Here is a 25,676-nt window from a genome sequence, read left to right on the forward strand (position 1 = left end):
AATTAGCAATCTCTTCACATGAGAAAAATACTCCCATGAGGCATTTGCTTCTTCCTATATTACATTAGTTAGCTGTTTACTGATAAAAGAGGTATTCCAATGTGACTTTACCCAAAGTCATGCACCCCCCCAAAGCTCTATAACTGCCACCTTGGTAACAGCGTTATTTCATTTTTATCGGAGCAGCTGATGAAGGTAAATGCTTTGCCTCTGTTAATCACAGTAGCATAAGTATTATTTTAGTGATTAACCAAATCCCAAAAGGGATCCAAAGGAAGTGTGAAGTGTTTGTTGCTTTTATAACTGTGTGTGTGTAAACCTAAGAGCAGGGGATACCTGCATGCAGAAATGCACACACCTCTCTCTCACAGAGTTGTGTGTGGGATGAGCTGGAGAACCCTAGCAGCGAGCTTGCTTCTGGTCTCAAATCATAGAGGAGGGCTGCAGTATCCAGTGGCTTAGCAGCTGCCCTTCCCAAGATCAAAATAAGTGATCAATTCACTCGGGTGGGGCTCACCACCAGTGCCCCCCTGCTGCCCCATGCCTCTTAGCACTCCCCTAGGTAATCCCACAGCACCCTTTGGTAGCTAGGGCTATATACCTTAAATCATATGGTAGTCATATTCTAGAGGTGTAAGTTTAATTGTCTACTTTTCTAAATAACTGTCCAAAATATGCAGTGTTTTTTTACCTAAATGCAAAGGTCTTATGTAAGGTAAATGATGGTGTTGGAGAATGCCTCTGACTTCTCTGCCCTTGTATTCTATTCTATTGCTATGGCACCTTCCTGTTGGCTGTCTCTTGTGGCTTCTGAAAAAGTTCCCCCCTCCATGTTAATATAACAGGCTAATAGAGTTGCGCAAGTGTGATGTGAAATCTTTTCTGCCTTAAACATTATCAGAAATCAGTTGGCACTTCAATTTCCAGAAAACGATTCTAGATTCAGGTGGGTAGTCGTGTGGGTCTGACGCAGTCAAAATAAATTTAAAAAACTGTCCAGTAGTACCTTAGAGACAAACCTAGTTGGTCTCTAAGGTGCTACTGGACAGGGTTTTTTTCTGTTTTTTTATTTATCCAGAAAATGATGTTGAAAGTGATGTGTAATGGGAACTATCATTTCCCCTTCCCTTCTCTCTCTCCTTCCCTGCTCCAGCTTTCTCTTAAGTGTCTCTAGAGTGGGGAGGAGCTCCTTTGACCTGATACTAGTTGCTAGTGATACCTAACAGTACTGTACACAGGAGTCTGAAGATGCCCCTTTCAAAGATGGTGCCAGGCCATGTCTTGCGCTGGGACACAGAATCAGTGTTGCAGGCAGGAGGGGAGGGTTTGCGACAAGCAGAGACCCTGATTGTTTTTTAAATGGAGGAACAAAGTCAGTGATGAAACAGACCCAGGCCAGGCAGTGCGGACATTAGGGGCCTGCTTTGACTCTGGGGAGCAGGAAGTGAGAAATCCAAACCTCAGTGATACTAAAACAGTCATTGACTGTGAAACTCAGTGAATAGTTGTTGAAATCTGTAAATGATTAATTTCCCCACAAACTAGTTTCAGCCATGGTTATTGGTGGTGTTAAGGTACTGCATAAGTTTGAAGAGTGAAGGAGCCATGGTGCTTAGCAGGCACCTACATTTTAAAACTACAACAATAATGAAGGACAAAAATGGCAGGTTCATCTTTGTTAGGCAAAACTAGATGGCAAAACTAAATTGACAATTGGCCCCAGACTCAAAACAGTTAGATTTTTTTCCAGAAAAGACTAAATAAACTCATCTCCTGCATCAGAGGGGAAACAATTCTAGGAGGTGACCTCAACCTAAACACCAGAGATACCTCTCCAAGACATTCACCCCCAAATCCTCTGGACAACCTTCCTCTGAAGGAAGCCAAAAAAAGAGGCAGCAGAGACTCCTATAGACTACAGTGGTACCTCGGGTTACAGACGCTTCAGGTTACAGACTCCGCTGACCCAGAAATAGTACCTTGGGTTAAGAACTTTGCTTCAGGATGAGAACAGAAATTGTGTGGCGGCAGCAGAGCGGCAGGCCCCATTAGCTAAAGTGGTGCTTCAGGTTAAGAACAGACCTCTGGAACAATTTACGGTAAGTACGTAACCAGAGATACCACTGTATTAAAAATGCTAAAAAACGAAGGCCTGTATGAAACATGGGGTGACAAAAACCCAGGCAACACCAATCTCACATTCCTGTCTGGATGCCATGGCACAAGGTTTAGGCAGGACTGACCATGCCAACCCTAACTGCAGAGGAACAAGAATTATGGACAGCCCTATTACCCCAGAGGAAAAAGAGACTGTCCTCAAAAATGTAGAACCACACAAAGCCCTGGGCCCAGATGGCTTTACAGCAGAATTCTGCAAGAAATTCAAAGACACCCTGATTCCCTTTATGACACGCCTGTTCAAAGACCTCATAAAAGGACCCCCATGCCTCCTCCAAAATAGAGCTGAAATATATATTTCATATTCTTAAGTGGTGACACATGAGACTTAAGCCACTAGGCACCCGGGTTTCCCCCTCTGATTTGACCTTAGCCAGTTTAAGGTCCAGTGAATCCATTGCCACAATTCACAAACAGGCCTGTTAGTATTAAAGGCCAACTAAAGTCCCCGTAGCCATTTGTTGAAAAACCATGCCATCATTAATAATAATAATAATAATAATAATATTTTTTATGTATACCCCGCCCTCCCCAGCCAAGGCCGGGCTCAGGGCGGCTAACAAGCAATAATAAAAACAAGTTGAATGATTACAACTTAAAAACAAAATTAAAATACAACATTAAAATATTGAAACATTAAAATAATAAAATGTAGCCTCATCGCAGGAGGAGAAAGGAAAAGAAAAAAGAAAAGAGGGAGGGAATCAAATTGGCTCCAAGCCAAAGGCCAAGCGGAAAAACTCTGTCTTACAGGCCCTGCGGAAAGAAATCAGATCCTGCAGGGTCCTGGTCTCTTGAGACAGAGCGTTCCACCAGGACGGAGCCAGTGTAGAAAAGGCCCTGGCTCTGGTTGAAGCCAATCCAACTTCCTTAGGGCCCGGGACCACTAGGGCAGTGTTTCCCAACCTTTTTTGGGCAAAGGCACACTTGTTTCATGAAAAAAATCTCAAGGCACACCACCATTAGAAAATGTTTAAAAAATTAACTGTGTGCCTATATTGACTATATATAAAGTAACTCTCTTTAATAGGCATCAAATAAACACAAAGAAAGTATTTTATAATTACTTTATTATGAAATAGGACGCACCTACTTTTTTGGGGGGGGAAATAAAGGAAAAATTTTTTTCCTTTATTTCCCCCCAAAAAAACCAGGTCAGGGAACAGTGGGATGGCGGTGCTGCACCTCCCCGCTGTCCCCCGAGCTTGTGGGGCTGGCCCATGTCTGCCTGGCGCGAGGGGTGCTCTGCTTCAGGGCGCCCCGCGCGTCGGGCGGCAGGCTACAGTCCGCAGCATGGGGAACCCTCTGTTTCAGGGCACCCCACGCGCCCCCCGGGTGCGCAAGGCTTGCCAACACGAGCACGGGGCGTCCTCCAAAGGGCGCCCCGTGCTCCGTGCTGCCGGCTTCCGCCCGCAAGCCTTGCGCTCTCGGGGGGAGATCCCCCGGGTGCGCAAGGCTTGCCGACACCAGCGCGGAGCACGGGGCGTCCTCCGAAGGGCGCCCCGTGCTCCGCGCTGCCAGCTGCCACCTGCAAGCCTTGCGCTCTTGGGGGGAGATCCCCCGGGTGCGCAAGGCTTGCCGACACCAGCGTGGAGCACGGGGCGTCCTCCGAAGGGCGCCCCGTGCTCCGCGCTGCCAGCTGCCTCCCGCAAGCCTTGCGCTCCTGGGGGGAGATCCCCCGGGTGCGCAAGGCTGGCCAACACCAGCACGGAGCAAGGGGCGGCCTCCGAAGGGTGCCCCGTGCTCCCGGCTGCCGCCCGCAAGCCTTGCGCTCCCGCCGCCCGACTCGCCCACCTCCCTCCCACGGCACACCAGGCAACGTCTCGCGGCACACTAGTGTGCCGCGGAACACCGGTTGGGAAACACTGCACTAGGGTGTTGCTATTTATGGACCTTGAGGCTCTCCGTGGGGCATACCAGGAGAGGCGGTCCCGTAGGTACGAGGGTCCTAGGCCGTGAAGGGCTTTAAAGGTCAAAAGCAGCACCTTAAATCTGACCCTGTACTCCACCGGGAGCCAGTGCAGCTGGAAAAGCACTGGGTGAATATGCTCCCATGGCAGAGACCCCGTGAGGAGCCTCGCTGCAGCATTCTGTACCCGCTGGAGTTTCTGGGACAGCTTCAAGGGCAGCCCCGCATAGAGCGAATTACAGTAGTCAAGCCTGGAGATGACCGTCGCATGGATCACTGTGGCCAGGTCGGGGCGGGAAAGGTAAGGGACCAACTGCTTGATGCGGCGAAGGTGGAAAAATGTCGCCTTGGCTGTTGCTGTAACCTGCACCTCCATGGAAAGGGAGGCGTCAAGGATTACACCCAAATTCTTAATGGAAGGCAATGGCACTAATTGGGCCCCCGCAAGAGAAGGGAGTTGGTCCCTCATCCCCATGCCATCCCGACCCAGTCATTGGACCTCTGTCTTCGAAGGATTTAGTTTCAATCGGCTCCCACGAAACCATCGAGCCACAGCTTCCAAACATCTGGTCAGTGTGTTCGGGGCCGAGTCAGTGTGGCCATCCATCAGCAGATAGAGCTGAGTGTCATCAGCATATTGGTGACAGCCCAGCCCAAAGCTCCGGATAATCTGGGCAAGGGGGCGCATAAAGATGTTAAAAAGCATCGGGGAGAGAATTGCGCCCTGCGGCACTCCACACACCAAGGAGTGGTGCAACGACATTTCCCTCCCTAGTGCCACCCTCTGTCCCCGACCAGAGATAAAAGAGCACAACCAGTTACGGGCTATGCCCTGTATCCCCACGTCTGCAAGGCGGTGGTCCAGAAGATCATGATCGACCATGTCAAAGGCTGCTGAGAAATCTAAAAGGATCACCAGTCCTGACCCGCCTTGATCCAGCTGTCTACGGAGATCGTCTGTTAGGGCAACCAGAGCCGTCTCGGTCCCAAAACCAGGACGGAAACCGGACTGAAATGGATCTAAAGCCGATGTTTCCTCCAGAAACCTACCAAGCTGTTCAGCAACCGCTCTCTCAATTACCTTACCCAGATATGGAAGATTTGAAACTGGGCGGTAATTGGATAGGTCTAAAGGATCTAGTGAAGTTTTCTTTAAGAGTGTACACACCACTGCTTCCTTCAGTTCCCCTGGGAATGTCCCCGTGCCAAGGGACAAATTTATAATTTCAACCAGGGGGGTCTGCTCGACATCTGGACACAATTAATTAATTAATTAGAGCCAGTGTGGTGTAGTGGTTAAGAGCGGTAGTCTCGTAATCTGGGGAACCGGGTTCGCGTCTCCGCTCCTCCACCTGCAGCTGCTGGGTGACCTTGGGCCAGTCACACTTCTCTGAAGTCTCTCAGCCCCACTCACCTCACAGAGTGGTTGTCGTGGGAAAGGAGATGGTTAGCCGCTTTGAGACTCCTTAGGGTAGTGATAAAGCAGGATATCAAATCCAAACTCTTCTTCTTCTTCTAATTAAGCAATTAATGATGCTTGGGGAATGTACCAGAAATCCTGTATTATAACTCATCTCCCATTAAATCTCTCATGACCAGTATGTGATACATTATGTATGTATTTCCAACCTGACTTTTTTAAAAAATGGAAATCTTCAAGGGGTTGTGCAGTTTCTGCTTAATATCTTACATGATCCTTAGCTGTTGTTGTCATGTGGGAAAACAAATTGAACCCTAGCTGATTTATTTTAATAAGATATTTTTAAATAGAAATCAACAGCATTAAAGTTATGGTCTTAATTGTGATCCTATTGTAAAATATGGGGGAAATGGTATCAAAGGGTCTTGGAGACAGTGCTGGTCACTCAAGAGCCTCTGACCTGCTCCCTTAGGCAGAAGAAACGCTCCACATACACTGGAGGGCCGGGCTTAATTAGTGAGCGGCTCTAGACCCTGTTCTTCATGACAAAAAGCAGGAACTTTGAATAGGAAAACTAATAAATGCCTCTGAGTGCATGCAGAGTGCTTTTCCTTCTTCATTTAATAGCCAGAACATGGAGCTTCACTCCTGGGATGTGGGCGCAGGGGTTTCCTCTGGCTTCAGAAATTTTGCAGATAATGTGTTTTTATGATAGAGAGAGAGAGAGATTGAACTAGGATTGTCCTTGCTAGCTGTGGAAATGGCAGCAGCACCTCGGTGGAAGGGTGAGATATGAATGTAATATTATACAGGCAACGCCCCATTTACTCAGGGGTAATGTTCTAAGGTGATGGTTGGATAGTGTTTTCGAGGTTACCAGCATGAGTTTGACCAAACTGCGGAAGGCAGTGGAGGACAGAGGTGCCTGGCGTTCTCTGGTCCATGGGGTCACGAAGAGTCGGACACGACTAAACGACTAAACAACAACAACAATGTTCTAAGGTACTGTGCATTTAAGTGAAATCACGTATATCTGAAACACCATTGAAAAAGCCTGCAAACATAGCTTTAGTCACCTATCTAGACTTTCTTGTACTGTGTGTGCCCATTTTCAGACTTTTCTGCCAACTAGAAGTGTATTGGACTATATGTGCCCCAAATGTGAGCTTTCTACCTGCCAATCAGTTTCTTGGCCCAAGCCAAAGTGATGGTTTTGACACATAAAGCCTTAAACAGTTTAGGACTGCAATCAGCGCTTCTTTTCTGGGGGGACACAGTGTTACACATACCCCTAAACATTTAGTGAATCTTTGTACTTTTGTCAATTTACTGTATTTATTTCCCCCAATTTGAACTATAAAATGCTGGTTTTCCTGAGTCAAAATGAGAGTACCCCTAAACATTTTTTTTAGAAAAAAAGCACTGACTACAATACCTCAAAGACTGTCTCTCCCCATGTGAGCCGACTTGGACCCTGTGATGATCACCGGAGGCCTTTATTTGTTTGCCTCCTGGAGGGTGGCAACATGAGAATGGGCCTGTTTGTGGAATGCTCACCCCAGAGAGTCTTGCCTGGCGCCTTCATTATACATCTTTAGGCACCAGGTGAAAACATTTCTCTTCAACCAGGCCTTTGGCAGATTGACATTCTGTGTCCTTTTAGATGTGTTTGTGGGGTATGGGTTTGTTTTGCTCTTGTTTTTATTTTGTAATTTTATGCTGTGGACTGTCTTGAGAACTTCGGATGAAGGGTGGTATACAAATTTAATAAATAATGAAAAACAATACCTAGTGTGTCAGCAATGTAGTCATTTTGATGTGCATTTCATGGGCTCATTATTATTATTATACATTTACGTATACCCCACCTTTTTCCCTGATGGAACTCAAAACAGCTTACAGATAAAAATAAGAATCATTTAAAACATTGAGTAAACAATTAAATAACAGTTAAACAATAGAATTAATAGAACTATATACACATGTAAAATAGGTTTAGAACGTAGAAATAATTACAGTAAAAACAGCATGGCACCAGCCTTCCAGCAAGAATGAAACAAGAATGTCTTCACCTGCTTGTGGAAGGAGAACAAGGAGAGCCAGTCTAACTGCTCTAGGGAGGTTGTTCCAGAGCCTGGGGGCAGCCACCAAGAAGGCCCTTTTCCACGTCCTCACCTAGCATGTCTGTGAGAGTGGTGGGACCAAGAGAAGGGCCTCCCCTAAAGATCTCAGAGCCTGGGAAGGTTTGTATGAGGGAATATGGTCTTTCAGATAGCTTGGACCTAAGCCATGTAGGGCTTTATATGCCATAACCAGCACTTGGAACCGGGCGATATTTCAGTTCATTGTCTGAAACTGGTATGAAGTTCAGATTGCAATACTGGCTTCAGACGTCTTGAGCTGGCAATACTTCACGGCTCCCTGGCTGCCACCAGCAGGCTGCCTGTCTGCACTGTGCTGGTGGTAGGTGGGGAGCTGCGATGCCTTGCCCGCTCAGATTGCGTGCTCTGTGATTTACCTTCACCTGAGCAAGTGGGGTGGGCTGCCTCCTTCCTGCCGGTCAGTTGCAGGCAGAATGACCAACTGGGAGGGAAGAGGCAGCCTACCCTGCTTGCTTGGGCGGAGGCAGATGTGCAGGCCAGCAGGCACATGCAGCACTTTCTTAGGCTTTCTCTGCCAAGGCTGAGGCTCGACTGGGGAGGGAGCAGAAGCGCCTTTGCTTGAGCAAGCAAGCAGCCTCCTTCCCTTCCTCCTGGTCTCTCCTCCCTCCCTGCACACCCCAGCTGCTTTTTCAGCCCTTTTCAGTGTTATTTCAGACATCATAATATATCACTATATCACAATGACCAGTTAGTTGATATATCACGATGTTGAAAACCAGATATCGCCCAACTCTAGCCAGCACTTTGAATTGTGTCCAGAAACAGACCAGTAGCCAATGGAGTTGTTATACTGAGTAAGTCATATGCTCCCTATAACCAGCTGCGGTCAGCATTCTGGCTGCAGCAGCTCTTTGAGCCAGTTGAGGTTTCTGAGCATTTTTAAAAGGCAGCGCCATGTGGAGCACATCACAGTAATCCAAATGGGATGTAACTAAGGCATGTGTCACTGTGACCAAGTCAGACATCTCCACGAATGGGTGCAGCTGGTGCACTAGCTCTAACTGCACAGTTGCACTCCTGGCCACTGCAGAAACCTGAGCATCCATGCTGAGGGACAAGTCTAGGAGCACGCTCAGTGAGCCTGTGTCTTTAGGGGAGTGCTGCCTTCTTACTATTGAAGTTGCATACATATCCCATTCTAATCATTCAAGACAACTTGTCTATGCAGCAGATTTCAGCTTTGGAGTTGCTATGGAAATACCTTAAGTACTTGTTCATGTCTCTTCATGAAATGTCCTGTTTCAGACTCTTGAAGTAATCAAGATGGTCTGCAAAAGCTTCCAAACTCTGTTTTCAACTAACCATGGTTAGTTGTGTTATGTCTGATCTCAAGCTAATAATTGGTTTGGGGATCAAGCAAGCTTCATAAACTGATTTCTGATCCTAGTTTGTTTCCCTAAACCACAGGGAAACAAACTAGGATTATAGATAACTGTAATTGCAAGTTTGTTATAATGTGTTGTTATGAAGTTAGTAAACTGTATTGTTATGGCCGGACACCGAAGGAACTAAGCCTTCTCCCCACTTCTTTAGCACACTGAAACAATCACACAAATTTAGGCTTCCCAAGTGCCTTTCAGTTCTAGAAGGAGAGGGACAACCTATGAAAAATAAGCAGAAATTTGTGATGAGTAAATGAGACTGACATGAAATGTGATGTGGACAAGTCTGGGCATGCCCTATGTCATGGGTAGGCAACTAAGGTCCGGGGGCCAAATCTGGCCCAATTGCCTTCTAAATTTGGCCCGCGGACAGTCCAGGAATCAGCATGTTTTTACATGAGTAGAATGTTTGCTTTTATTTAAAATGCATCTCTGGGTTATTTGTGGGACATAGGAATTTGTTCTCTTTCCCCTCCAAATATAGTCCAGCCCCCACAAGGTCTGAGGGACAGTGGACTAAAGTTTGCTGACCCCTGCCCTGTGTGCTTCCCCTTCCTTCTTGCTCCTGCATATTCACATTGCCTCCCTTCCTTGTTTGATCAAGCCATAGTTTGCTATTGCATCTGAACTGGGCAAAACGTGTAGCCATACTTTCCTTTCAAGTGAAGACCTGGAACAAGGGCTTGAAGTGGCTAGAGGAGTGGGAACATTTTGTTTGATCTCATCCGTCAGCGCAGCAGAACAAGCTGTCCTATGGCAAGAGAGCCCTGTATCACACATGGGTCCCTAACAGGCACCTGCCCTTTCTTCATTTTGAAGGCCTGTGGGGAAAGAGTCGCCCACAAATAATCGTAGCATCTTCCTGCCCATGCAGATGAGGGGCATAAAAAATGAGGACCTATTCTTTCTTACCCAGTTTATAAAAACTTCCAGTTCACCTAGTCCTAGAGGCAATTCTTACCTTTCAATACAAATAAGCAAGTGACTTTTTATTTACAAGCCAGCTGTAGATAATTTCCTGTATTAATGAGCTCCCCTCAATAGAACAGCCTGTCTTAATGTTGTTTTAAATCTTCAACCAGATCAAACTGTTTCATGCCTATATCTTCAGTGGGCAGGAGAAACAAACTGTTCTGTACCTTACTTTTTAAATACCGTATTTTTTGCACCATAACACTCACTTTTTTCCTCCTAAAAAGTAAGGGGAAATGTCTGTGCGTGTTATGGAGGGAATGCCTACGGGTGGCATGCCTACGGATTTTCCTCCTCTAAAAACTATGTGCGTGTTATGGTCGGGTGCGTGTTATAGAGTGAAAAATACGGGGTGTATATATATATATATATATATATATATATATATATATATATATATATTCTAAAATGGAAGAAGTTTCAACCTACCGTAGCTTTGCATTGATAAAAGTCCTAAGTTCAGTTACTGCACTTCCAGGTTGCAGCAGAATTAAGATAAACCTTCATCTGTGAGACCTTGGGAAGGAACTACATTTTATAGATGGTTCTGATCTAGATATGTTTGGTGTGTGGAAACTGCTGTGTACTTTCTTCCGCTCTTCTCATCTAAACCTATCCGGGCTGTTCTGGCTGGATCACAAGTGTCCCTAACAGGCGCCTGTCGTTATTCTTTGAGGTTTTCCATTAAAATGAACAGCTTGGGCGTCTATCATCTTCATAGGTTTCCACCGAATTCTTTCTGCATCTTACTTGACCAATTCTGAACACAGGACTTCGTATGAGATTTTGCTATCACTTTCCAGTTCTTCTTGATAGAAATTTGTTCTGGAGGCCCGGTAAAAGCTGTGGCCAGTTTGGGTTTAGGTTTGGCGTCACCTGGTGGTCAATAAGCAACATTGCAAGCTTGCAAAAATAAACCAACCAATCAGGATGCTGCTGTCTTGGCTCCTTCCTTCTTCAGTTTTTTATTTTGCCTTGCAGAAAGCAGTCATTTATTCCTGAGACTCCCGGTGTTCACCTTTCCCCCCAGGATGGTTAATTCCTTGTTCATTCTACCTCTCCTTGAATTTCTCTGTGGTTCTAGTTGCTTTACCTTCCGCATTACCACCCACATGGTCACCACCTTCCCCATTCCTTTATCATTTCCAGATGAACACTTTCGCCCTAAAGGTAAAGGTAAAGGTACCCCTGCCCGTATGGGCCAGTCTTGACAGACTCTGGGGTTGTGCGCCCATCTCACTTAAGAGGCCAGGGGCCAGCGCTGTCCGGAGACACTTCCGGGCCACGTGGCCAGCGTGACATCGCTGCTCTGGCGAGCCAGAGCCGCACACAGAAACGCCGTTTACCTTCCCGCTGGTAAGTGGTCCCTATTTATCTACTTGCACCCGGAGGTGCTTTCGAACTGCTAGGTTGGCAGGCGCTGGGACCGAGCAGCGGGAGCGCACCCCGCCGCAGGGATTCGAACCGCTGACCTTTCGATCGGCAAGTCCTAGGCACTGAGGTTTTACCCAAAGCGCCACCTGCGTCCCATTTCGCCCTAGCTGAGAATTATTTTGGCAAGCTTGCAATTTTGCCTGTTGACCGCCAGGTGGCGCCAAACCTAAACCCAACTTGGCGGCAGCTTTTTTGGAATCCAGAAATACCTTTCATTGTAAGTATAATGGCCTTTTTTGATTATCACTCTGTTCACAGAAGCACCATCAGGTTTCTAAACCTTTTGGTGTGCGTTAAAAAAATAAACTTTATTATCAAATATGCAGAGTTTGTTTTGGAATATTCATTTTGTACGGCTTCTGTCTGTTGACCTTCAGTTCAACTTTCACTGTGGGTTTTACTGGCGCCTATCCCTTGGTGCTATAGCCAGATGTTTAAATTAGTAGGCATTCAATTCTGCAAGAAAGCATCACCTTTTGAAGTTCTCTCTTGACTGTGCAGCACAAATGGTAGCATTGCCTGCTTCATAAATACAAAAAATGAATATTAGTTCTTTGTTTTCCATTTGTTAAGACTATTACTTGTATCTCCCTCATTCAATTTGACTGACCTAAAAAAAAAAACCAAAGCTCACCTCACATCCTTTTTCAAAGGCTGCATTTTCAAAATTGAGACAGTTTTGATAACTCATTTTGATATGGAACTCTAGTGCAGCCTGCTATCATTACTTCCTAAGCCCAATATTTTTTATTCTACTTCTGGGTATCCACAATTCTGAAATAATATAAAATAATTATGTTTATTAGGTGGGAACTAGTTTGAGTAGTACTTTTAACTAGGGTTACCCAGATGCAGAAAACCAAACCAAACCAGGGTTCTTGAGTGTGTGAGAGAGTAAATTTGGATAATGCTGAGAAGCTGTGCTTGCTGGCACGCTCTCTTCTCTGCCACTATTAAAGCTGTAGCAGTTCTGTCTTGTTTTGCATAGGGTCACCCAAACTTTTAACAAAAATGCCAAAGAGCGTATTGTAAATTAACGCTAGCTTCATTTTCAGAAGGACATCATAGGAGGTCCTTCTGTTTCAATGGGCAACTGAAAAGCATGCCTTCTGGGGAAGGCTGGGAAGGCTAAGAAATACAGTTTAATCTTCTTTATTCTTTGACAGGAAGAGGCAGGGCTCTGTGTTTGTTGCAGTAAACTGAATCATGATATTGACAAATTTCAAGCCCTCAGAGAGTCTTTCATGCGATGAGGCGTATTTTCGGTTTCTTTTTCTCCTAGGTGTTGGCAAAGGTGACAAGAAGTTTAACCCTGCTTCTTTCTGAGGACTCCAATAAAAGTTTTTAAAATTATATAGTGCCCTTGCAGGACACTCATGAAAGCAGGATGCACACCACTTAGACGAAAGCAGAGAAGTTGTATATAAATAGTTAGAAAATAAAAATGAAATGAAATTCAGCTAATATATGTTTTTTCAAACACTATATATTGAAGATTTTTGTTCTTTGCTGGCTACCCCTCTTTCTTGCCTTCTACTACTACTATATGGGCAGTCTCCAGAAGTACTGCAGATCAACAAACAGAACTTGGCTGTTGCATTTCAACAAACCTTTTGGAGAGACCTGAGCAGGCATCCTGGACTTCCTTTGAAGTTCTTGCTGTAGCCCAAACAAAGCTGCTTAAGAGGCAGAGTGCTTCTCAAGTTAGATTTTTTCAAGGTAAACCAGAAGTGGGTTGCCTCTACAGAATGCTAGCATGCCCTCCTTAGCTGAGTGTTTCTTTTCTGAAATGAAAAAGCTTCACATACTTCAGGTCTCATGGGCTCACACCTTGATCAGGAGAGTGGCACAACCTGGGATCTTAACACTAGTTGCAAACTTCCTTACTTTGCCATCTTAGAACTTTAACATACTGTAGCTGGAGCTTCTCTTGTGCTCTTTGACAGCAACATCTATTTCTAATAATAATAATAATAATAATAATAATAATAATAATAATAATTTTATTACTGATACCCTGCCCATCTGGCTGGGTTTCCCCATCCAAGGTATTCAAGGTATGTGAACTCACTGTTTTTGTGTTTTCTACTTGCTCTCTGAGCAAAGCAAGTGGCACTCAACTTTCTTGTTTTAAAACAGAGATTCTCTCTAACAGTAGCCAGATGCTGTTGGACAGATGTGTGTGATCATATCCATTTAGAGTTCTACCTAGACCCCTGTGACAATGCCCATCTGTGCTGGCTTACTTAAGAGAGTTTAAGCATGTGATTCCCTGGCTGAAATATATCATTTGGCTATTAGCTTTTCTGGGTGTGTGGAGAGCATTTGTCAGGAGTAGACCGTGCCTCAAAAACCTTTAATTATACACCGCAGCTTGTTCTTCTGGGGTCCAAAGACAACTCACTGTCAGCTGACATGTTGCAGGCATTCTGCTTGTAACAGCTTGACTGTAGTTTGACTGATTGGTTTCTGTCAAGTAAACGGCAGCAGTGTTTTCATTAAAGGCTACGTCGAAATGTTTCCACACAGCATATTTGGATTTTAAAAGTCTTGTTCTATAAGTACTGTAAAAACTGGATGGATTGTGACATATTCAAGGAAATTGTTAACAGGCCTAGGATGTGCACCTCACATTCTTGTCTACTTTCATTGTACTAAATGTCTATTAGAAGAACTCTGCTAGTATTAATTTTGGGTTTTTATGTGTTTGGGGTTTTTAGGTATAAGTGTCTGTGGCGGTGGTGAGATGAGCTTAAAAGGCATTTATAGTTCCAATTTTCAGGTGGCTTCCTATGAACACTTGAAGTAATAAGGCCACTATGGGGTGGGTTGAATGATGGAGTGGGTAGGTACCCATAATTGTTTGATGCATGAGACTTATGGGAAGATGGACCATAGCTTATCTCCTGATTCCATACAGATTTATAAGTTTCTCAAGATGTGTGTGTGTGGGGGGGGGGGTGACATGCCTTAACTCGGGAAACTGTGGTTTGTTTAAAGCTTTAAGCAAACCCAAGTTATGGCAAGCAATGACATCTGTCTTGGTTTAAACTCTAGTGAGAACAAACCAGAATTTGAAACCATAGTTTGTTCCTGGTTTATTCTTAATAACTGGGTTTTAATTACAATCAGATAATGGTTCTGTGAGGGGACGCAGGTGGCGCTGTGGGTTAAAGCCTCAGCGCCTAGGACTTGCCGATCGAAAGGTTGGCGGTTCGAATCCCTGCGGCGGGGTGCGCTCCCGCTGCTCGGTCCCAGCGCCTGCCAACCTAGCAGTTCGAAAGCACCTCCGGGTGCAAGTAGATAAATAGGGACCGCTTACCAGCGGGAAGGTAAACGAAAGCCGTGTGCGGCTCTGGCTCGCCAGAGTAGCGATGTCACGCTGGCCACGTGACCCGGAAGTGTCTCCGGACAGCGCTGGCCCCTGGCCTCTTAAGTGAGATGGACGCACAACCCCAGAGTCTGTCAAGACTGGCCCGTACGGGCAGGGGTACCTTTACCTTTACCTTTAATGGTTCTGTGAGTTCAGGCAGCATGGGGATTTGAGTCCATTTGTTTAAAAGCTTCCATCGCCTCTTGGCTGTGTAAGGGAGAGGCATGAAGAACATGAGCCCAAGACTTGTGCAAGCCTGTTCACATTTTGTTTGAACTGTGCCTAAGAGTGTGCTGGCCCACTCCAGTCAGTCTTTGAATGCATTCATTACTGTGTCTGTTCCTCTCAAAGACCACATAGCTTTGTTGCACAGCCTGCTAATGTCTTCCTTGCCCTCTGTAGTCAGACTTGGGAATCATCAGGGCTAGCCCCACACAGGGCACAGTTTGGATCTGCTGCCTTTTCGCTTGAGCGGTGGAAGCCTCTTTGCAAGCGTGCCTTGGGAATATTCTCTACTACGGTCCCAGTTTTCTTAGCTTGTAGAAGCAAAACTCTGTGGCATGTGGCTTGTTTATGCACTGATAGCCCCTTCCTCAAGCATCCTGCCTTCCTCTGGGATCATTCCCTAGTAACTATGATCATGATTCCAATCTCCAAGGTAATGAGACACATAGAATATAACACTTTGGTACAGTTTCTTCAGATAGAAGATCAAAGCGTACTAATAATAGGCTAAAAATGGGAGCAGTTAATCAGATTATTGTGTAATTCAACTGAGAACTGAATGCAAATCATGCAGGCTCAGCTAGGCAATCTTGTGTTTGCAATGGGGAGAATTAAAGAATGGCAAATGGCAAAAACAAAACAAAAATTCTTGCTGGATCTGAGTCCATCTAGTTAGCATTCTGTTTCCAGCAGTGACCAGCAGCGTCTTTCTGGGAAACATGCAAGCAAAAACATGATTGTGAGAGCTATCTCCTGATGTTTATCCCCAAAATTAATTGCTGGAGGTGTACTGCCACTGAACATGGAGATTCTGTTTTAGCTGTTATGGCTGGTGTCCATGGATGTAGCTATCCTCCACACATTAATCTAATACTGTTTTTTAAAAAAATCTGTGCCAGTGGCTGGAAGACGAGTGATCTACTCAAGATGGGCCCATGCTCCTCATGCACATTCTCTCCACGATCAAGAACTCACCTCCAGAACGGGATTACAATATTGGAGAAAATGTTTTCTGTTTGTCTCTCTGCTCCCCCCTCCAAATATTACCACATTGCTTTGGTTCTCTATTTTTGACTTGTAAGATTTTTAATGGAATTTGTGTTTGGTTCTTGTAAGCTATGCTAGCCACTCCAATCAAAAAGTGGGATACAAACCTAATAAATTGGAGTGTGGTTCAGTAATTTATTTATGTGTGGTAGCCTTTCAGGACTTTATGGAAACATCAGTTGGTCCCAGGTGCTGTGGCCAGATTTTTGAGTAGCGCAGACAATATGTACTATAGAATTGCCAGACTTACGAGATCTTCATTGGTTACCTGTTTGTTTCTGGGCCCCATTAAAAGGATGCTTTTGATGTATTCCCCCACCCCTCAAGGCCCTAGAAAGATTAGGTCCCACTCCTGAAAAATGTGTCTTATGCCATATATTCATCTTTCTGTCCTGCGCACCCTGAACGACCCAAGGAGGTTCTTTTGCCCCTATTTTTGTGTGGCAGTTGGCTGTAAAACCAGGAGCCTTCTGGATAGGAGCATTCTGGGTTGCCCCAATCCTTGCCTCGTGAAGGCTGGTCGCTTCCTGTTACATTTTTGGTTTTTTTAGCTTGTTATTTCGGAAAGCTTTTAGCTAAGGGAATTTTATAGGTGAACTTCTCCCATAATGAGAGGGAGTTATCAAGTTGGGCTTTCAGACCCACCAGCAGTGGAGAAAGGACAGATGTCTTGCGAAGGTGGTGGAGCTCCCAGTAATAATAATAATTATACCCCACCCATCTGGCTGGGCCTCCCCAGCCACTCTGAGCGGCTTCCAACAAAACACTAAAATACAATAACCTATTAAACATTAAAAGCTTTCCTTAACTGGGCTGCCTTTAGATGTCTTCTAAAAGTCTGGTAGTTGTTGTTCTCTTTGACATCTGGTGGAAGGGTGTTCCACAGGGTGGGTGCCACTACCGAGGAGGCCCTCTGCCTGGTTCCCTGTAACTTGGCTTCTCGCAGCGAGGGAACCGCCAGAAGGCCCTCGGGGCTGGACCTCAGCGTCCAGGCATCCCTCAGTACAATCACAAGAGTGAAAGATCTTCAGTTAAGTCTCCCTCCTTTTCTGGTGGGCTGAGCGCAACATCCACTCCATCATGGTGGAGCACATCTTGATGGGGGGGGGGGTTCCATAATTTTATGGCAGTTTCTCCAGGAGTTGCTGTTCACTGTGTATTTCCATAAAAACCACCCAAAATATATTTCAGCCAGTTAGAAATTTTGCTTATCTACATTGCCCTTTTAGGAAAGAATTATTATATGCTATTTTTGTTGAAGAGTTGCTAGGTTTATTTTTCTATTATTGAGCCAAAAGTTTAACCCAGACATCCCAACCTGCGGCCCTCCAGATGTTCTGGCCTACAACCCCCATGATCCCTAGCTAACAGGTCCAGTGGTCAGGGATGATGGGAGGGTGGGGGTTAGAGCTTTAAGAGGAATAAATTATTTCCCTATCTCAGTGTGTGAAGAAATTAGTTCATTTTCATGCACGGTACAATTACCAGTAAAAATGAAGCAGTGGCAACATTTTCTCTTGCCCCAGCATGCCACTTGCTTAAAAGAATTTCCCCAGGCTTCAGTCGACACACAACCACCACAACTGGCAAAGTGGACACATTGGGAGTTTTTAATTTAGAGAAGAATGAGGGAATGTGGCCACCAACCTGTCTGCCAATTGCTGCAGCTCAGTGGTGACTGACGTGGTAGGGGAAACTGCCTTAGAATCAGAGGGGGGGGGAATATGCTGCTGCCACTGCTTTTACTCATAAGCTCCCTGCCCCTGAAAACTTCATGACTTTCTCTGGCCCCCTGAGGAGCTTGCCAACAATAATGCCCTCTCAGGTTTTGCAGCAATTCTGGTGGGGGATGGTGGAGGATTAGGGTTGTGGGGGGCACCAGGTTGTGGGAGACTGGTCTAAACCAAGGCCCGGGGGCCGGATCCGGCCCAATCACCTTCTCAATCCAGCCCGTGAGCAGAATATGTCCTTTTATTTAAAATGCATTTCTGGCTTATTTGTGGGGCATAGGAATTCATTCATTTCCCCCCAAAATATGGTCCAGCCCACCACAAGGTCTGAGGGACAGTGGACCAGCCCCCTGCTGAAAAAGTTTGCTGGAAGCGATGCCTTATGATGAACGGCCAAGGGAGCTGGGCATGTTTAGCCTGGAGAAGAGGAGGTTAAGGGGTGATATGATAGCCATGTTCAAATATATAAAAGGATGTCACCTAGAGGAGGGAGAAAGGTTGTTTTCTGCTGCTCCAGAGAAGCGGACACGGAGCAATGGATCCAAGAAAGAAGATTCCACCTAAACATTAGGAAGAACTTCCTGACAGTAAGAGCTTCTTTGGAGGTCTTTAAGCAGAGGCTTGACAACCATACGTCAGGAGTGCTCTGATGGTGTTTCCTGCTTGGCAGGGGGTTGGACTCAATGGCCCTTGTGGTCTCTTCCAACTCTATGATTCTATGATTCCTGAAACAATCAGGAGAAGATTCTTAAAACGCTTCTGATATATTTTTACCTCTTGTGTGAGTAGTGACTCTGTCCTTGCTTCAGAATATTGATTTAGTTTGCACAGAGCCCTTTAATTTCTGTGCTTTCAAAAACTATTATTCCCTCTGGCTTCATTGCTTCTCTTCATACATTACCCAAATAACTAATGAGTCTATTAACTCCAGATAGGCTTTGCTAATTGCAGCAAGATCAGGTTTTCACAACTTAAGTTGTGAAACTTCATCATGCCCCAGTTATCAAAGCTTATTTATTCCATATGCTCAGGCATTGCTACAAATCAATTGTTCTCTCTTAATATTTAGTCCTGTACTGAAAACAGTAAAGCACTGGACTTTCAAAACACAATTCAAGGAAATTTGGTAGTGAAACTCTTTTTAGCAGAAGAGAACGTTTTAAGTCTTAGATGTGTATTTTAGCTGTGAAAATACTCTTAATGAGTCTAGATCATTAGGTAGACAAAATTGTATTATTGTACAGTGGTGCCTCGCAAGACGAAATTAATTCGTTCCGCAAGTCTCTTCGTCTTGCGAGTTTTTCGTCTTGCGATGCACGGTTTTCCATAGGAATGCATTGAAAATCAATTAATGCGTTCCTATGGAAAAAGCCTTCCCCCGACCTCTTCTGGCGGGCGGCATTTTAAAATCGCCCGGGACAGCGGAGGACTTCTCCGCTGTCCGGGGCGATTTAAAAGCCCCTGGGAAGGCAGGCAGGAGGGACAAAGGCTTTCCCGCCCGGCCGCCCGGCTTCGGGACATCGTTCCGATGCTGGGCGGCTGGGGGAGGCGTTCCTGCCCCACCGCCCGGCATCGGGACGATGCCCCGAAGCCGGGCGGCTGGGGGAGGCGTTCCTGCCCCACCGCCCGGCATCGGGACGATGCCCCGAAGCCGGGCGGCTGGGGGAGGCGTTCCTGCCCCACCGCCCGGCATCGGGACGATGCCCCGAAGCCGGGCGGCTGGGGGAGGCGTTCCTGCCCCACCGCCCGGCATCGGGACGATGCCCCGAAGCCGGGCGGCTGGGGGAGGCGTTCCTGCCCCACCGCCCGGCATCGGGATGATGCCCCGAAGCCGGGCGGGGGGGGAGGCTTTCCCGCCCGGCCGCCCGGCTTCGGGACATCGTTCTGATGCCGGGCGGCTGGGGGAGGCGTTCCTGCCCCACCGCCCGGCATCGGGACGATGCCCCGAAGCCGGGCGGCTGGGGGAGGCTTTCCTGCCCCACCGCCCGGCATCGGGACGATGCCCCGAAGCCGGGCGGCTGGGGGAGGCTTTCCCGCCCGGCCGCCCGGCTTCGGGACATCGTCCCGATGCTGGGCGGTGGGGCAGGAAAGCCTCCCCCAGCCGCCCGGCATCGTTCCGATGCCCCGAAGCCGGGCGGCTGGGGGAGGCTTTCCCGCCCGGCCGCCCGGCTTCGGGACATCGTTCCGATGCCGGGCGGCTGGGGGAGGCGTTCCTGCCCCACCGCCCGGCATTGGGACGATGCCCCGAAGCCGGGCGGCGGGGGGAGGCTTCAAAAGCCGTCCGGGGGCTTTTAAATCGCCCCGGACAGTCCCGGGGCGATTTAAAAGCCCCCGGTTAGGCAGGCGGGGGGGCAAAAGTCTTTGCCCCCCCTGCCTGCCTTCAAAAGCCGTCCGGGATAGCGGGAAGCGCTTCCCTGCTATCCCGGACGCTTTTAAATGCTGGCGGTGGGGAGCAAAGCCTTTCGCCCCCGCCGGCCTTCCTGGACCTCTTCTGAAGTCCGGAGGGGGGGAAAAGGCTTTGCTCCCCACCGCCAGCATTTAAAAAAAGGTCCCCGAGATTTCCCTATGGGCTTTCGTCTTGCGATGCAAGCCCATAGGGAAAATCGTCTAGCGAAGCGTCGCAAAAACCGAAAAACCCTTTCGTCTTGCGGGTTTTTCGTCTTGCGAGGCATTCGTCTAGCGGGGCACCACTGTATATACTTGCTAAGTTCCAGCATTCTAAAGGAAATTTCTCTTAATATATACATTTTGTTTTCAATTCTGCCTAGTACACATTTTTTCGGGCAAAACATTATTATTATTTATTAAATTCATGTACCTCCCTTAATCTAAAGATCACAGGGCAGTTTACAAGATAAAAACACAAAATGAAAACACAAAATACATAACATAATAACAAAAAACCAATACATTTCCCCCCAAACACATTTAAAAGGCTATAGATTGTTTACTCAGTCAAAGGCTTGGTTGAAGAGGAACGTTTTCACCTGACACCTAAAGATACGCAATGAAGGTTCCCGGCAAGCCTCCCTGGGGAGAGCATTCTACAAATGGGGAGCCAGCACGGAAAAGGCTTGTTCTGTGTTGCCGCCCTCTCATGGGAGGAAGGCATTCGGAAGATGATTGCAGGGTCTGAGTCTGTTCATATGGGGAGAGGCAGTCCTTGAGGTATTTAAGGATTTATAGCTAAGCCAGCACTTTGAATTGGGTCCAGAAACTACTTGGCAGCAAGTGCAGTCGGGCCAGGATCAGTTCCCAATGCTGCACCGGCTGAAGTTTCCAAAGTAAGCCTCAAGTGACCATAGTGGATCCAGGAATACCTCCAGGCTATGGACATGCTCCTTCAGAGGGAGTGAAGCCCCAGCTCCCCCTCCTATCATGTGTTTTTGTATGTTGTTTCCACTATTGTATGCATTTATTTTAACATAGTACTGTATATGCATTTTTGTGCACACGACTTGGCTGGAAAATTGCATTGTAAAATTTGGAGGCGTGTGAATCTTGAAGGATGACTATTTCAGTTTGTGTACTGTTTCAAAATGAGTGAATTATGTATGTTTGCCTTTGAATGCAAACAGAATTGAACTTCTGCATCCTTAGACAATAGTAGGGACCTGGGTATCATTTGAGTATACAGTACTGTGCACATGATTTCTGTCCAGCATTACTCCATCCCATTGAAACTGTGTACCTTGCCAATAATAATAATAATAATAATAATAATAATAATAATAATAATTTTATTATTTTTATTCGGCCCATCTGACTGGGTTGCCCCAGCCACTCTGGGCAGCTTTGAACCTTCTTGTTCTTTACTGCTTCAGAAGTGTTTCCTTCCCCTTCAGAGATAAGATTGCTGATATCTAGACAAAGGATCTTTTTGGTGGTGTTGCCCTAAGACTGGAAAGCTGTCTCTGAACACATTTATGTCTGCTGGCATTTAGGACACATGTTAGGTAGCTTTAACTGACTGCTGTTTTGTTGATTGATTTTTGATTTTCGTTTTTAACTGCTGTTGCTGCCTATGTCTAGTGGTATTAACTGTGTAACTTTTTATCTCAGGTTATGTTTTAGTCAGAAAGTAGTGCAGGAACACATGCTCTGAAAAAGCTTATGTTCCAGTACATGTTAAAATTGCACATGTTGACTTTCCCTGGCGATGAGGAGGCAGGTGGAATTGGTCTCTCTGCATTTGATAATGTTAAAGTAAAAAAAGATTTTGAAAGATGGGGAAGAATGAAACTCTCACTGCTAGGAAGACTCTCTGCAATTAATATCTGAAGAAGTGTGCATGCACACGAAAGCTGATACCCAGAACAAACTTAGTTGGTCTCTAAGGTGCTACTGGACAATTTTTTAATATATTTCAATTACGTCAGACCAACACGGCTACCTACCTGAATCTGCAATTGATATGAAAGTTTTGCCTAAAATGTTGTTTCTGTTTCAAACAATTCCGATAATAAGCAATACAAGATGCTTCAAACAATGGCAAAAGTATCTCTCAAGGTTTATCTGGCAAGGGAAGAAGCCCAGAATTAAGTATAAAATATTAGCAGATATTAAAGAAAGAGGTGCATTCACACTGCCAGATTTAAGACTATATTTTGAAGCATCCTTTGTGTTGATTAAAAGAATGGAATTCATTGCCATATGCTAGACTATTTGATCTGGAAGGATAAAGGATATGGCAGAAGATTTGGATGTCTCGCATATTTATAGTATGATAAAACAAAAGTCCACAAATGGTTTCTGAATCATGTTGTAAGGAAAGGTTTGTATGGTGTATAGATGAGATATAAGAATTTGCTTGAAAGAACACCTTTGTGGTTATCCCCTACTGAAGCAAGTTCACAAATGAAAAGAAATATGGAAATGAAATGGGAAACCTATAGAGATGTATTGATTTATGTGAATTCCTCTTTGAAGCTTAGAGGATGTTAAGGACTGGATACAAAATTGGCTTCAGTATTGCCAGGTTAATGAACTATTTAAGAAACTATTTAACACCAAATAAGCTAGCCAAAATGTATAAAACTAAGTCAGGTATGTGTTGGAACAGCAAAATGACAGATGTGGTGGACTTGCAAAAAAGCTAAGGACTGTTGGGAAATGATATATAATGGGATTAAAACTATGTTTAAATTGATGATTCCCAAGAAACCCAAAGCGTTTATTTTAGACATTATAGATAATGATGTACCAAAAGAGTTGGTTAACTTATTTATGTATCTAACGACAGCAGTTATGAGTACTGTATGGCCATAGATTGAAAGAAGGAGAGGTTCCAACAAAGGAAGAATGGCTTTTGAAAATGATGATGCAGTATGTGGAACTGGCAAGATTAACAGCAAAGATTACAGATCAAAATGATGAAAAATTCCTTGAGGACTGGAAACTTTTTATTGATTATTACAAAAACTACTATAGTGAGATGAAAATGCAAGCATTTGAATGAAATATGAGCAACTGCGTGAATTAAGATAAATAGGTTAAATTGAATGTATTGAATAGTATAGGCGGAATATGCAGCATTTAAGGGTAAATATGGAAACAATGGAAGGGGAGGACGGGTAGTCAATTGATAAAGTACTTTATGGTTTATGTTAGTGTTGTTTTCTTTGTGAAAAATTAATAAATTCGATTTTAAAAACAGGAATTGCTGATGGAGGGCCTGGGAAGGAAGGAGCCTGTGTGGTCTGGGTTTCTACTGGAAACCTGCTGGGAGCTAGTGATGGCTATCCCACAGATCAGACGGAGAAGCAGGAGGAGCTAGGCTTTATCATTCCATCCTTTCCAGTTGCCACTCTGAAAGCAAACTGTGGTGGAATCTACACACACATTAAAAACGCTGTGAAAATGCTTTTTTAAAAAAATGTTTTGAAAAACATATTGAATTTGCCATAGTACACCATTGCCATCTAGTGTCACGTTTGTATATTACACTTTACAGCACACTTAAAACGTTTTATTTGCAGCTGTATAGCTGAGTCCTGTGTCTCTGTTTTGTCATCTTTCTCCCTCTCCCCTTCTGACTGAAAGCCATTAGCACTGACGCAGGCATGTAATGTGCCAGTCCACCCTCGCTATACTGCATGACAAGGGCAGCAAGACCTCCTTTTTCAGGGCGTAAGCTAAACCCTAAGGCCAGCAGAGGAGGATTGCATCTCCAGTTTAAGCAACTATGATTGTCCAAAGCACAAGGCAAAAGATGAATACCACATTTGATTGATTACTTGGTCCAGGCTAGCAAATGCTGTACCATATGGGATTCCAGGATGAAGTAACTGTAGCTTTTTGGAAATGCACAGTCTTAAAACTTCAGGAATATTTGTCATCAGGAACTAAACGGCAGAGCACCTTGCATCTGGGAGAAGATTGCTGCACTTCATATTAATAGGGTGACCTTGTGTTATTATGCAGGTGGTATTTAAAATATACATTTCGAGCTACAAATTCATACAGATTAAATGCATCCTTTCTGGAAGTATGCCCATAGTATTAATGGCAGATGCTATCTCTAGGTTCCATCAAATTTTATTTCGAGGAGAGTGGTTTTTAATGCAAAGCTTTTGCTTCCTATTATGGGATTTGACGTCCCCGTTGTGCCAGTGGGGAGAATGCTTAAGCCTGGTCATACATTACACTGTATACAGCTTTGGAAATTTTTCCAGAGTAGCATCATGTCACTGGTCTTTAAAAGTAGTTGATATGTGTGTGACTCTGTGAAGGCAAACACACGTAATTTATAGGCTGTGTGTGACTTGAATCTTGTAGTGCTTTTGTATGTCAGGCAGTCTTTTGGTAGAATATACCAGCTTACAGTTCCAAGTTGCACATGAGGAACTCCAAATGTCACAGTAAGAATGCTTTCATTTTTCACATGTGTTGCTTTAACACCTTTTGTCTGCTTGTAATATAGAAGAGCAAGTCAGGATCTAACTGCAGATCTCTGGGTGACTTGCTGCATATTGGTAAAGTTTTCTTGCTCCCAATAGTCAACAGGTTTGAGTGAAAAAAGGATGTTATCTGCCCTGGGCTGGTGTTGTGATAATCATTTATCTTTCAGCTTCAGTCTTCCAGGCCTATAAAATAGGAGTATTAATTATTGCCTTTGGACAGGCCTTGGTGCAGTTTTCAAATTTTGTGTTCAGATCCCCTATCTGTAGTAATTCAGATCTAGATTTGTACTCCTGTGTACAGGTTATCTTTTTCTTTCTACAAAAAGCCGCTTGCATTCAAAGTGCTGAAGGAAGTGCTTTGACTACAAACTGCTTGATCGAAAAATGAAACTTTTTTTTCCTTTCAAGGGGAAGCAGTTTATGTCCAAAGTGCTGGAGGAAGCACTCAGAGGCCATCACTTTGTCCAGCCCCCTTGGCTTCACTGGGAACATTCTAGTGCAGCCAATTCCAGCTAATTGTCAGACTGTGCAGGGCTTATACTCAACCAGTTTATTGACAATTCAGATCTCTCTGCAAGGCACAATCCCCGTGTCATCTGAACCCCGGGAACAATGGGTGGTGAGAGAACATGCCAGCATCAAACTATAAGTTCAGCACCTGTCTTATTCTCAGTTACCATTTAGAGAAACCATAGTTCCCTGAATTTGATTGTCAGAGAACAGTGGCCTGTTTAAAAATGGAAACAAATGCTGTTAAGGTAGAAGCACAAAACCTCAAAGTTTGTTTTAGGTCATTGATATACTGTATTGGAAAACTGATGCTTGCTGTCTGAAATGAGCCAAAGTAAATTCAGTTACTGGACATTCAATGACAGTTGTCCTCAAATTTATAAATACAGGCAATCCTTGTTTTGCTCAGGAGTTCTTCTTCCGATCCCTGTA

General features: G+C 45.1%; 1 protein-coding gene and 1 long non-coding RNA gene across 8 annotated transcripts in view; one reads left to right on the top strand and one right to left on the bottom strand.

Moving 5' to 3' along the window:
- LOC309378022 overlaps positions 1–25,676 on the bottom strand; it is a 69,078-nt gene that overhangs the window by 36,068 nt on the left and 7,334 nt on the right. Inside the window, exon 2 of one of the 3 annotated variants that reach the window (XR_014171792.1) lies at positions 11,931–11,979. The exons of the other annotated variants lie outside the window; for them this stretch is intronic. This is a non-coding gene — a long non-coding RNA (uncharacterized lncRNA). The remainder of the gene's footprint in view (positions 1–11,930; positions 11,980–25,676) is intronic. 3 annotated transcript variants of the gene reach the window in all.
- TMEM266 (transmembrane protein 266) overlaps positions 1–25,676 on the top strand; it is a 91,954-nt gene that overhangs the window by 3,066 nt on the left and 63,212 nt on the right. The window lies entirely within an intron of this gene.

The sequence above is a fragment of the Podarcis melisellensis genome (assembly GCF_964234715.1).
Source record: "Podarcis melisellensis genome assembly, chromosome: 9".
NCBI lineage: Eukaryota > Metazoa > Chordata > Lepidosauria > Squamata > Lacertidae > Podarcis > Podarcis melisellensis.